This window comes from Triticum aestivum, chromosome 6A, assembly GCF_018294505.1.
Source record: "Triticum aestivum cultivar Chinese Spring chromosome 6A, IWGSC CS RefSeq v2.1, whole genome shotgun sequence".
Classification (NCBI taxonomy): Eukaryota; Viridiplantae; Streptophyta; class Magnoliopsida; order Poales; family Poaceae; genus Triticum; species Triticum aestivum.
The window spans coordinates 456,948,287-456,961,696 of record NC_057809.1 but is presented as its reverse complement, the minus strand read 5'-3'; positions in this window follow the sequence as shown (position 1 = coordinate 456,961,696).

Genomic DNA, 13,410 nt, shown 5'->3' with positions numbered 1-13,410 from the left:
TGCAGCATGTAAAACACAAATTAAGATCCTATGTATCGGTTTCAATTATTAACGTTCATGACTATCACAAGAACTGTTTTGGTATTTTCAAAATAAGTCTTCATGTACTTTTGATGTTCATGAGTTTTATAAATGTATGTATATGCTATAAAAATTATTTGTGCATTCACTGTAAAAAAGAATTGTGTAGTCTGTCGATAAATATGTGTGTGGATTTCGCCAAAAAATACTTAAGTAGGGTCTTCGATGAGGGGACATGTACAAAGAGAGAAGTTGGTGGAAGTACAACATGATTACCGATTGTAATTTGTTCATTGTAATCATTTTTCCACATTCGTTCCTTGCCAAACAACATAGAGCAGTGTGTGTCGCATGTTCATTTGCAATACGAATTGACGCCGGCACGAAGGAATGACAGATTATGCGCCATTGATTTTGGTTGCACCCTAAATAGCATTATTTTAAAATAGTTAATAGATAAAAATAATATCATATTCAGATTCTACACATTTTTCTAATCAATTTCATATATAACATATTGAACTTGGAGTTAGGGTTTAAAATATATGATTATTTTAAAATATTTATTCTACATGGACTGTGAGTTGATTAACGCAAATATTAAGGGCTTTTATGAAAAACTTTGAAAAATGGTTCGCTGTGACTTAAAGTTGGACAGCGGGTTGATTAGTATAAATATCACGGGGTTATATGTAAAATGAGAAAAAAGATTTGTCATGGTACACGGTCAGCCACCTTATATGTGAAAAACTATAACGTGGTTGGGCGACCCGCTCCCAGGAAGCTCCCTCGATTTTCTTTGACTTTGGCTATTGGATGCTGGTTAAACAGGTATTTTTGTGTTTGTTGACGTCGGATCTTCACGGTTTGTTTTGACCTCGCAGAAAATTCACACGCCCAATGACATGTGGGTGCGGTTTGTTTTCATCTTAGATGATTGGCTGGGCCAGCTCGTTCCGACTGCGCGGACAATCTCTCTGCATGCGACACGTGCACGTCACGCGATTTCCCTTGGAGAAGTTAACACTGCGTTTGTTGTTAGCTACTCTAGCTCGGTTGATGGAGCTGCTGCAAGTGGGCTTCTCTTCCTTCTGGTCCCACCCGTCCGTCTCCTTCTGTGCCTTGTTTCATGTGCATTGTGTCCCGAATTTGGTTTGGTTCAGGTGTGGGGTCTCTCTTTTTTGTATGCGCTTTGACTCTCCGGTTGTCCTTGCACGCGTGCACTGCTCGGGTGCACTGGTACACATCGGTGGTATACAAACGGTTTTTAACCCCTTTCCACGACGGCGTTCGAAACCATCACCTAGTGAGTGTGGGCGATAGGGGATCATTCTCACATGACCCAGAAACCGTCGGAGATATGCCCTCCTCGCACACATGTTCGGCAAAATAAGGTCGTGTGCGACCGGCGAGCACTCAAATGCAAAAATACGTATAGAAGTGCTAAAAAATATAATTATACATGCGAAATCATTTCTGATCTTAAGTATATCCCACACAGTCAGTCACCGCTAAACGTTTCCGTTCGTATATTCATCCCACACAGTCACTCCAAGAAAAACGTTTGCGCAAGGTGGCGTAACGCAAACAGTTTTCAAGAAAATACCGTGTGTGAATGTTCATTGATCCAATACGGTTTATTCCTAGAAACTATGTGCGTTGCCTGAGGTCATTGCCCATGGTGTTTTCTAAATAACCGTTTGCAATAGGAAAACCCAATTAGCAAGCTAATTGATCAATTAGCAGGCTAATTCCCCTATTATTAATAATCCATTTACTAATCTAATTGACATTCATATTAAGCACATAATATATTCTATTTTCATATTAAGAAAGCAGGATTTCATAATTGAAATACATCGGAGTACAACATGATATAGCTACAGCACTCAGCTACCCCATTACACAACTGCACCAGCAACAAGTTTCATATGCAACATCTAGAACCTTTCGAAATTAGCATCATAGATGGTACATAGAGAGATGCATCTCATCTGGAAAACTGCTGAAGCGGAAGGCGAATATTGAGCCTTCATTCATGCTGAAGGTCTTTGCAACTTTAGGCCAGTGTCTGTGGATGATTGACCGTCCATCCTTCAACCTCTTCGAGAACACTTCAATATTGAACCATGGGTGTTGTATGAAAAACTTTCCTCGCCTCCTGACCACAAAGGTGGTTTGAGAGGTAATCATTAGTGAACCCTGAAAACAAGAATGTGCATAAATATCTTTTCTATATTGGAAATGGGGCAAAAGAGTAAAAAGGCAAGGTATAATAGTTAGTACCATCTTGTAAACCTCAATGCTTCCCATTGTTTCCCTGCAACACATAGTCATCAGGTTAAGTAAGGGTTCGTATTCTATTAGTAAAATATGTTGATGATAAATAAGCACATTGCAGATTCATTAGATTAATTCAAGCCACATGGAAAACCCATTTATCCAAACCAAACATGATTAAGAACTAGAAAATATAGCACTTGTATATGTTTCTCGTGTATTAAGTGCAACCAAATTCGATTTATTCCTCACATGGTATACAATAATAGAATGCAGCCATAACAATTGAATATCGCATTGCAGAATTGAACCAAGTAGTTAACTAAACACCACAACAAATGAACCAAACGTTAACTGAGCACCACATTACACAATATAACATACTCCTAATAGAAGATCAAACAGTTAACCAAACCAAGCATACTTAACAACTTGGAAATATAGCAATTGTATTTGTTTCTCGTGTATTTAGTACTGCCAAATTCGATTTATTTCTCACATGATATACAATAACAGAATGCAGCCACAACAATTGAATATCGGATTGCAGAATTGAACCGAGCAGTTAACTAAGCACCATAACAAATAAACCAAACGTTAACTAAGCACCACATTGCACAATATAACATACTCATAATAGAAGATCAGACAGTTAACCAAACCAAGCATGCTTAACAACTTGGAAATATTGCACCCTGAAGAATTGAACATCACATTTGCAGAATTGAACCAAGCAGTTAACTGAACACCACATTGCACGACATATAGAATATATACACTATAGAAGAATATTGCATGGTAAAAATAGATAGCACAATTTACTAGAATTTGTTAAGGAAAGGCAGTAGCTAGCAAACTGAACATGAGTCCTTATAGTGAGCTAATAAGACAAGGTACTCCTCATTGTCGGAGATATCGATGACGATTGGCTTCTTGGACATGGAAGAGGGCGAGGCCTCAGCATCGTGGGTGCCCTCGTTGTAGTGGTGAATTGTCTGAGCTGCTCCGGGCACCAACCTGCTGGCTCTCGAGATAAGGTAAGCACATGCACGCTGAGAAAACACCTTGTAGTCTTCGTCGAAGGTACCGACGGTGGCCTCGAGAAAAACCCATGATGTCGTTTAAGTAGCTAATCGCGTCGCGGCGTCGGTGCGCGAGGCGTCAGCGGTGGCCTCGACGATGAGGTGCTCCTCCAAGATCTGAGGGTCGGCACGCATGGCAGCCATCGCGACCTCATCCGCGCGTGCGACCGCGATTTGCTTCTCCGATGCCAAATGCTCCTTGAGATCCTGGCTATACTACATGCACCATGGCTTAGGTCGGTGCTTATTTGGTGGAGGAGTCGGTGATTTGGGTGGAAGGTGTCGCGCTCGCGCTGGCGGTCGGGGCATGTGGGATGTGGAAGGAGGAGGAGGATGGGGGTCGGGTGTGGATTACCTGCCTGGATAGGCGAGGCCGAGCAACGTGAAGAAGGGTCGCCGGCGAGGAGGCGGCGTTGCAAGCAAGGAGTGAAAGTTTAAACTTGGAAAGGAAGGTAGAAATAGGAAAAATGTGGCTTTTGGTAAGGGGGAGGGCGGGGAGGTAGATATTTTCGCGGAAGCCGAAAATTTGGAATCGCTTCAGCGAAAAAACTAGCGCGCAAAGTGTCATCAGACATGGTCCCTTATTCAGAGCGGACTGTGGACTGTAGCCGTCGCACCTTCTCACGTAAGACCGTATGTGTACTATACTCCGACGATGCTCCAAGATATTTTGTGTTGCATCTCACATTATTCGTTATAATAAACTGTGTGAGATCTACTTGATTTTTCGTCTTGATTTGAATTACATAATGGCGTCACAACGACCATGGACGGTATTTTAACTGCTAGACCTTTTATCTACAGTGAACATGCAACTATATATGTGTCATAAAAGAATTGAAATTATTCAGGGTATGTTTGGACATTTTTATGCATTAAGCGAGTTTCAATGCATTTATATGCATAATTCAAATTTGAACTACATGCACATGCTCCAGTGCATATAAATTGGTTGAAAAATCAAATCTTTGTCCTTGGGTGCATGCTTAGATCCCATGCAAGAAATGGAAATGAATGTCAAACACCCTGCCACCGTCATTCGGCCGCAAACATTGAGATACCTGATTTTTAAATTCTAGCAAATCCAAAACTCGTCTGAAATTCATGAAACTTGGCATGCTATCATGGAGCGGCATCAACATGATGTGGTAAATTTTTTGTCCCATTTGAGGCAGGTTTGGGTATATGCTTCTCACGACAAGCATGATGGTTTTGGTAGGGAATGTCCCACCTTTAGGGACGAAACGATATCCATTGCCTCTTATTGCTTTCAAAAAAATTCTCTTGTCAACATAAAACAACAGGAGTGTTGTGCTATTTTTTCTGATTTTTTGGGGTTCGTTTGGACATCTTTATGCATTAAGTGAGTTTTCAATGCATTTATGTGCATAATTCAAATTTGAACTACATGCACATGCTTCAGTGCATATATATTGGTTAAAAATCAAATATTTGTCCTTGGGTTCATGCTTAGGTCCCATGCAAGAAATGGCAATGAATGTCAAACACCCTGCCACCGTCACTCGGCCGCAAACATTGAGATACCTGGTTTTTAAATTCTAGTAAATCCAAAACTCGTCTAAAATTCGTGAAACTTGTCATGCTATTATGGAGCGGCATCAGCATGTCATGGTAAATTTTTTGTCTCATTTGAGGCAGGTTTGGGTATATGATTCTCACAAATCAGAGCTTCTCACAACAAGCATGATGGTTTTGGTAGGGAACGCCCCACCTTTGGGGACGAAATGATATCCATTGCCTCTTAAAAAAATCATCGTGTCAACATAGAACAACAGGAGTGTTGTGTCAATTTTTGTGATTTTTGTGATTTGTTTGGATATTTTTATGCATTAAATGAGTTTTTGATGTATTTATGTGCATAATTCAAATTTAAACTACATGCACATGCTCCAAGGCATATAAATTGGTTGAAAAATCAAATCTTGGTCCTTGGGTGCATGCTTAGGTCCAATGCAAGAAATGAGAATGAATTTCAAACACCAGGGCACGGTTGATTGCTGGCAAAATGTTGAGATACTTTGTTTTTAAATTTTAGTAAATCTAAAACTCGTCTAAAATTCATGAAACTTGGCATGCTATAATGGAATGGCACCCGACATGCTGTGGTATTTTTCATGTCCATTTTGAGAGAAGGCGCACTCGAATAATAGCCAACAAAGGCATTTAAAAAAAATAGCTGCCACTTTAATATCTCAATCGTTTGTATAATTCAAACCGTGTGTGTTATGTTAACCATTCAAGTGACGCCACGTGTCTTGGTTTTAATTGCTATAGGTTTTAATGACTCTTGATCGCAAATGTTTAAGATACAACACCCGTACGCAAAGTGAGAGCAGGATTTGTGCATCTCTTGAACACAAATGGTTCTTTTGAATGACCCGTGTGAACCACTTACAAACAATTTGGTGCGATTTGCATCTGTCATATTGGGTATGTTGCCATTTGTCAAACTAGAAAGATTGATATTTGTTGATCTAGTAACATTGTCATTTGCCAACCTTGTAACACTGTGATTTCTCAAAATATGAAGCTAAAAATCACTAGCACTATCTAATTTTTGCAACTAAAATTCAGTAATTAAGCATAGATGGAGGCGAGGAGGCGTGTTCTGCCGGGCGTGCAGCGGGCGACGCAGTACTATCCGATTTGACAACGGGTGGCGCAGTTCCCGATACAACGTTAATGCAAACGAGGCAGAGGGTAGCGGTTCCCGAAATGTTGAACGGCCAATGATACATCCTCCTTCATTTAGCATCGTGTGAATGCATGAGGGAAGTAATGGGAGGAGGACCGGGAAAAGAGGCAGCACGATGTGAATGCAACGCAGTTTGCACTCATATAAAGGTGCCCCTCCATTCCAATGCATCTACCACATCGTACGCACATAAGCATTTGCCTAAGCACCTACACTAATAAGTGCAAAAGTGCTCACTCCAGACCCATGGCAGCGATGCGCGCGAGCGGCCAGCGGCTGTGCCAGATGGTCCACGATGCCGGCCTGCGGCATGGCACCGTGGATAGTCTCCACACGGTGTTTGCGAACGACTGCTGGATGGCCGCCATCGATGCCATCTACGACTCTTAGTACGACGAGATGATCATTCGCACCACCAACAGGTTCATCGTCGTCAAGAAGCTCGCGGACAACATCGCCGTACTCCTCCACCCCGCGCGCCCGGGCTCCTCATTGCCTGCCACCCTAATCGACCTCCATGGTTGGAACCTCTTTCAAGCACTGATGGCCCTGCGACTGCCCGCCGACGCCACGAAGAATGTGAAGGAAATATGCCCTAGAGGCAATAATAAGGTTGTTGTTGTATATTTTCTTATATCATGATAAATGTTTATTATTCATGCTACAATTGTATTAACCGAAAACTTAGTACATGTGTGAATACATAGACAAACAAAGTGTCCATAGTATGCCTCTACTTGACTAGCTCGTTAATCAAAGATGGTTAAGTTTCCTAGCTATAGACATGTGTTGTCATTTGATGAACGGGATCACATCATTAGAGAATGATGTGATGGACAAGACCCATCCGTTAGCTTAGAACTATGATTGTTTAGTTTATTGCTATTGCTTTCTTCATAACTTATACATGTTCCTATGACTATGAGATTATGCAACTCTCAAATACCGGAGGAACACTTAGTGTGTTATCAAACGTCACAACGTAACTGAGTGGTTATAAAGATGCTCTGCAGGTGTCTCCGATGGTGTTTGTTGAGTTGGCATAGATCGAGATTAGGATTTGTCACTCTGTCTATCGGAGAGGTATCTCTGGGCCCTCTTGGTAATGCACATCATTATGAGCCTTGCAAGCAATGTGACTAATGAGTTAGTCATGGGATGATGCATTACGGAACGAGTAAAGAGACTTGCCGGTGATGAGATTGAACTAGGTATGATGATACCGACGATCGAATATCGGGCAAGTAACATACCAATGACAAAGGGAACAACGTATGTTGTTATGCGGTTTGACCGATAAAGATCTTCATAGAATATGTTGGAGCCAATATGAGAATCCAAGTTCCGCTATTGGTTATGGACCGTAGATGTGTCTCAGTCATGTCTATATAGTTCTCGAACCCGTAGGGTCCGCACGCTTAATGTTGGATGCCGATTTGTATTATGAGTTATGTGATTTGATGACCGAAGTTTATTCGGAGTCCCGAATGAGATCACGGACATGACGAGGAGTCTTAAAATGGTCGAGAGGTAAAGATTCATATATTGGAAGGCTATATTCGGACATCGGAAAGGTTCCGAGTGATTCGTGTATTTTTCGGAGAACCGGGGAGTTACGGGAATTCACCGGGGGAAGTATTGGGCCTTATTGGGCTTTAGTGGAAAAGAGAGAAGGGCCACAAGGGGAGGCAGCGCGCCCCCCATGGGCTGGTCTGAATTGGACTAGGAGGGGACGGCGCCCCCCTCTTTCCTTCTCCCTCTCCCTCTCCTTCCTTCTTCTCCTACTTGGACTAGGAAAGGGGGAAACCTACTCCTACTAGGAGTAGGAATCCCCCTTCGAGCGCGCCCCTTGAGGCCGGCCCTCCTCCTCCTCCCCTCCTTTATATACGAGGGAGGGGCGGCATCCCATAGACACACAAGTTGATCTTTAGTCGTGTGCGGTGCCCCCCTCCACAGTTTTCCACCTCGGTCATATTGTCATAGTGCTTAGGCGAAGCCCTGTGTCGGTAACTTCATCATCACCGTCAACACGTCGTTGTGCTGGGGAAACTCTCCCTCGACCTCAGCTAGATCTAGAGTTCGAGGGACGTCACCGAGCTGAACGTGTGCAAAGCGCGGAGGTGCCATGCGTTCGGTACTTGATCGGGTGGATCGCGAAGACGTTCGACTACATCAACCACGTTACTCAATGCTTCCGCTTTCGGTCTACGAGGGTACGTAGACATACTCTCCCCTCTCATTGCTATACATCTCCTAGATAGATCTTGCGTGATCGTAGGATTTTTTTTTTTGAAATATTGCGTTCACCAACAGTGGCATCCGAGCCAGGTCTATGCGTAGATGTTATATGCACGAGTAGAACACAAAGAGTTGTGGGTGATAATAGTCATACTGCTTACCAGCATGTCATACTTTGATTCGACAGTATTGTTGGATGAAGCGGCCCAGACCGACATTACATGACCACGTTCAGAGACTGGTTCTACCGCCGTGCTTCACACACAGGTGGCTAGTGGGTGTCCGTTTCTCCAGCTTTAGTTGAATCGAGTGTGACTACGCCCGGTCCTTGATGAAGGTTAAAACAACACACTTGATGAAAAATCGTTGTGGTTTTCTATGCGTAGGTAAGAACGGTTCTTGCTAAGCCCATAGCAGCCACGTAAAACTTGCAACAACAAAGTAGAGGATGTCTAACTTGTTTTTGCAGGGCATGTTGTGATGTGATATGGTCAAGACTTGATGAGATATAAATTGTTGTATGAGATGATCATGTTTTGTTAAAGTTATTGGCAACTAGCAGGAGCCGTTGTCTCTTTATTGCATAAGATGCAAGCGCCATATAATTGCTTTACTTTATCGCTATGCCATAGCAATAGTTGCAAAAGAAATAGTTGGCGAGACGACCATCTGACGACACGTTGATAAAGATCAAGATGATGGAGATCATGGTGTCATGCCGGTGATGATGTAGATCATGACGGTACTTTGGAGATGGAGATCAAAGGCCCAAGATGATGATGGCCATATCATGTCACATATTTTGATTGCGTGTGATGTTTATCTTTTATGCATCTTATTTTACTTAGTACGACGGTAGCATTATGAGATGATCCCTTACTAAAATTTCAAGGTATAAGTGTTCTCCCTGAATATGCACCGTTGCGATAGTTCTTCGTGCTGAGACACCACGTGATGATCGGGTGTGATAAGCTCTACGTTCACATACAACGGGTGCAAGCCAGTTTTGCACATGCAGAATACTCGAGTTAAACTTGATGAGCCTAGCATATGCAGATATGGCCTCGGAACACTAAGGTCGAAAGGTCGAGCGTGAATCATATAGTAGATATGATCAACATAGTGATGTTCACCATTGAAAACTACTCCATCTCACGTGATGATCGGACATGGTTTAGTTGATATGGATCACATGATCACTTAGATGATTAGAGGGATGTCTATCTAAGTGGGAGTTCTCAAGTAATATGATTAATTGAAATTAAATTTATCATGAACTTAGTCCTGATAGTATTTGCATATCTATGTTGTAGATCAATTGCTCGCGTATAGCTTCTCCGTTTTATTTATGATATGTTCCTAGAGAAAACTATGTTGAAAGATGTTACTAGCAATGGTTCATACTAGCTCCGTGATCTGAGAATTATCCTCATTGCTGCACAGAAGAATTATGTCCTTGATGCACCGCTAGGTGACGGACCTATTGCAGGAGCAGATGCAGACATTATGAATGTTTGGCAAGCTCAGTATGATGACTACTTGATAGTTTAGTGCGCCATGCTTTACGGCTTAGAACCGGGACTTCAAAAATGTTTTGAACGCCACGGAGTATATAAGATGTTCCAAGAGCTGAAATTGGTATTTCAAACTCATGCTCGAGTCGAGAGGTATGAGACCTGTGACAAGTACTTTGCCTACAAGATGGAGGAGAATAGCTTAACAAGTGAGCGTGTGCTCAGAATGTCTGAGTACTACAATCGCTTGAATCAAGTGGGAGTTAATCTTCCAGATAAGATAGTGATTGATAGAGTTCTCTAGTCACTATCACCAAGTTACTGGAACTTCGTGATGAACTATAATATGCAAGGGATGACGAAAACGATTCTCGGGCTCTTTGCGATGCTAAAATCGGTGAAGGTAGAAATCAAGAAAGAGCATCAAGTGTTGATGGTTAACAAGACCACTAGTTTCAAGAAAAGGGGCAAAGGAAAAGAAAGGGTACTTCAAGAAAGAATGACAAGCAAGTTTCCGCTCCCGTGAAGAAACCCAAAGCTGGACCTAAGCCTGAAACTGAGTGCTTCTACTGCAAAGGGAATGGTCACTGGACGCGGAACTACCCCAAATATTTGGCAGATAAGAAGGATGGCAAAGTGAAAGGTATATTTGATATACATGTTATTGATGTGTACTTTACTAGTGTTCATAGTAACCCCAGGGTATTTGATACCAGTTCCGTTGCTAAGATTAGTAACTCGAAACAGGAGTTGCAAAATGAACAGAGACTAGTTAAGGGCGAGGTGACGATGTGTGTTGGAAATGATTCCAAGGTTGATAAGATCACCATCGCACACTCCTTTTACCTTCGGGATTAGTGTTTAACCTAAAATAAATGTTATTTGGTGTTTTGCGTTGAGTATGAATATGATTGGATCATGTTTATTGCAATACGGTTATTGATTTAAGTCAAAGAATAATTGTTGTTCTGTTTACATGAATAAAACCTTCTATGGTCATACACTTAATATAAATGGTTTATTGAATCTCGATAGTAGTGATACACATATTCATAGTATTGAAGCCAAAAGATATAAGTCTAATAATGATAGTGCAACTTATTTGTGGCACTGCCGTTTAGGTCATATTGGTGTAAAGCGCATGAAGAAACTCCATGCTGACGGGCTTTTGGAATCACTTGATGCTTGCGAATAATGCCTCATGGGCAAGATGACTAAGACTCCGTTCTCCGGAACAATGGAGCGAGCCACTGACTTATTAGAAACAATACAAACTGATGTATGCGGTCCGATGAGTGTTAAGGCTCGCCGTCGGATATCATTATTTTCTGACCTTCACAGATGATTTGAGCATATATGAGTATATCTACTTAATGAAACACAAGTCTGGAATGTTTGAAAAGTTCAAAGAATTTTAGAGTGAGGTGGAGGATCATCGTAACAAGAAAATAAAGTTTCTATGATCTAATCGCAGAGATGAAATATTTGACTTACGAGTTTGGCTTTCAGTTGAAACAATGTCGAATAGTTTCACAACTCACGCCACCTGGAACACCACAGCATAATGGTGTGTCCGAATGTCGTAACCGTACTTTATTAGATATGGTGTGATCTATGATATCTCTTACCGATTTACCACTATCATTTTGGGATTATGCATTAGATATGGTTGCATTCACGTTAAATAGGGCACCGTCTAAAAATCCGTTGAGAGGACACCGTATGAACTGTGGTTTAGCAAGAAACCTAAGTTGTCGTTTCTTAAAGTTTGGGGTTGCGATCCTTATGTGAAAAAGTTTCAGCCTGATAAGCTCAAACCCAAATCGGAGAAGTGCGTCTTCATAGGATACCCAAAAGTAACTATTGGGTACACCTTCTATCACAGATCCGAAGGCAAGATCTTCGTTGCTAAGAGTGGATCCTTTCTAGGGAAGGAGTTTCTCTCAAAAGAAGTGAGTGGGAGGAAAGTAGAACTTGATGAGGTAACTGTACCTTCTCCCGAATTGGAAAGTAGTTCATCACAGAAATCAGTTCCAATGATACCTACACCAATTAGTGAGGAAGTTAATGACGATGATCATGAAACTTCAGATCAAGTTACTACCGAACCTCATAGGTCAACCAGAGTAAGTTCCGCACCACAGTGGTACGGTAATCTTGTTTTGGAAGTCATGTTACTAGACCATGACGAACCTACGAACTATGAGGAAGCCACAACGAGCCCAGATTCCGCGAAATGTCTTAAGGCCATGAAATCTGAGATGGGATCCATGTATGAGAACAAAGTATGGACTTTGATTGGCTTGACCGATGATCGGTGAGCCATTCAGAATAAATGGATCTTCAAGAGGAAGACGGACGCTGATAGTAGTGTTACTATCTACAAAGCTCGAATTGTCGCAAAAGGTTTTGACAACTTCAAGGTGTTGACTACGATGAGATTTTCTCACTCGTATCGATGCTTAAAAGTCTGTCCGAATCATGTTAGCAGTTGCCGCATTTTATGAAATCTGGCAAATGGATATCAAAACTACATTCCTTAATGGATTTATTAGAAAAGAGTTGTATATGATGCAACCAGAAAGTTTTGTCAATCCTAAAGGTGTTAGCAAAGTGTGCAAGCTCCAGCAATCCATGTATGGACTGGTGCAAGCATCTCGGAGTTGGAATATACGCTTTAATGAGTTGATCAAAGCATATAGTTTTATACAAACTTATGGAGAAGCATATATTTACAAGAAAGTGAGTGGGAGCACTACAACCTTTCTGATAAGTATATGTGAACGACATATTGTTGATTGGAAATGATGTAGAATTTTCTGGAAAGCATAAAGGAGTTTTTCAAACAAAGACCTCGGTGAAGCTTCTTACACATTGAGCATCAAGATCTATAGAGATAGATCAAGACGCTTGATAGGATTTTTCAATGAGTACATACGTTGACAAGATTTTGAAGTAGTTCAAAATGGAGCAGTCAAAGAAGGAGTTCTTGCCTGTGTTGCAAGGTGTGAAGTTGAGTAAGACTCAAAACCCGACCACGGCAAAAAATAGAAAAGAATGAAAGTCATTTCCTATGCCTCAGTCATAGGTTCTATAAAGTATGTTATGTTGTGTACCAGACCTATTGTGTACCTCATCATGAGTTTGGCAAGAGGGTACAATAGTGATCCAGGAGTGGATCACCGGACAACGGTCAAAATTATCCTTAGTAAAATAAGGATATGTTTCTCGATTATGGAGGTGACAAAGAGTTCGTCGTAAAGGGTTACGTCGATGCAAGCTTTGACACAGATCCGAATGACTCTAAATCTCAATCTGGATACATATTGAAAGTGGGAGCAATTAGTTAGAGTAGCTCCTTGCAGAGCATTGTAGACATAGAAAATTTGCAAAATACATACGGCTCTGAATATGGCAAACCCGTTGACTAAACTTCTCTCACAAGCAAAACATGATCACACCTTAGTACTCTTTGGGTGTTAATCACATAGCGATGTGAACTGGATTATTGACTCTAGTAAACCCTTTGGGTGTTAGTCACATGGAGATGTGAACTAAA